This window comes from Nicotiana tabacum, chromosome 16, assembly GCF_000715075.1.
Source record: "Nicotiana tabacum cultivar K326 chromosome 16, ASM71507v2, whole genome shotgun sequence".
NCBI classification, from domain to species: domain Eukaryota; kingdom Viridiplantae; phylum Streptophyta; class Magnoliopsida; order Solanales; family Solanaceae; genus Nicotiana; species Nicotiana tabacum.
Genome location: NC_134095.1, coordinates 163,223,306 through 163,224,622, shown reverse-complemented (window position 1 = coordinate 163,224,622; position 1,317 = coordinate 163,223,306). Strand labels below are relative to the sequence as shown.

The window sequence follows — 1,317 nt, the reverse complement described above, 5'->3', positions numbered from 1 at the left end:
TGTAATTAGTTAATGATTTTCAGCAATATCATAGAATTTTCTCTTTCATAACTTCAATCAAGAAAAGTAAAATAAATTAAAAAGAAAAGGACCCTAAACTACTTTCATAATCTATATCTATACCGACGTATTAACTTAATGTTGACATGATATTATATTAGTATTTAAAAGTAAATTTAAAATGGATGATAAATCAGTTATTTGTTCTCTTTAATATTAAGTGTTTGGTTCATAAACATTGTTGGCACTTTGGTAACAAATAAATTTGTATCTATAGAAAACAAAAAGTTTGTAATAAGTCAATTGCTTTACAATCATTTTCTTTCGTATAAATAATTAAATTAAAATTTAGGTGCAACTCACATACATAAAAGCTAGTTTCTGAAAAAATATGAAAGACGATAAATAAGAAAAGTTCAAGGAATTACATGGAAATATAATAAATTCATAACAGGAAATATGAAAAATGATGAAACAAGAAAAAGTGCAAGGAATTACATGAAAATATAATAATTTCGTAACATGGATTTGCAGTATCTCATGGCATAATTGCCATTAAGCACATGTTATAAAATTATCAGCGAGAATATGTGTACAGCTACAGCAAAACCAACAGCCACTACAGTCGCTATCACTTTTACAATGACTTCCACAAGTTAGAAAAAAATCATTTTGTTGTGGGAGTAATCTCCTTTGAAGTCCCGATAGATCAGGATCAATATCACGTACAGCCATAACTTGAGTCGTAGTGAACCACGTCAAGTTCACTGAAAAATGTCACAATCGCAGTTATCAAAATCAAAATTATAACAGAAAAACACATATCCGAAGATATATACATATAAATATTAATTGCACAACCAATTATATTGAATTATAGAGATAGTCACAAGTGTAGTAATGTAAAATCAAATTTTAAATATAAAGTGAGAAAATACTAACCAATGGTTGCTAGGAGAAGAATAGCATAAAAGAAACCATGGTTAAGCAATGCCATTCTACTAAAAAAATGTACTTCAAGCTTTGTTGAAAACTTGTGTTTGAGCATTTTTCTCCTTTTCAAAGGGCACAATTTATAGCCATCTTATGTTATGAATTGTCTTCTAAAATAATTTATAGTCGTTTTTTACTTTCTTTTTCTTTATTACTTATTGACCTTTCTTTATGTTTAAATCCTGCTCGGCCTGACACCATTATTAGTATTACAATTAATAGTTCGAGTGTTCTCTCCCAGACTTTTTCAGAAAAGAAGAATTTCTACAGGATTGTTACACAAATAGTTGGCCAGAATCAATGTTTACTTTTTTTAGCCGGTAT

At 28.3% G+C, this 1,317-nt stretch overlaps 1 long non-coding RNA gene across 1 annotated transcript; it reads right to left on the bottom strand.

The window, feature by feature from the left end:
* Nucleotides 1-406: 406 nt before the first annotated feature.
* LOC107765210 (uncharacterized) lies at nucleotides 407-1,068 on the bottom strand. Its single transcript, XR_001643382.2, has 2 exons — nucleotides 943-1,068; nucleotides 407-767 (listed from the first exon to the last, which is right to left on the bottom strand). It is a non-coding gene; the product is annotated as an uncharacterized LOC107765210 (long non-coding RNA).
* Nucleotides 1,069-1,317: the final 249 nt, after the last annotated feature.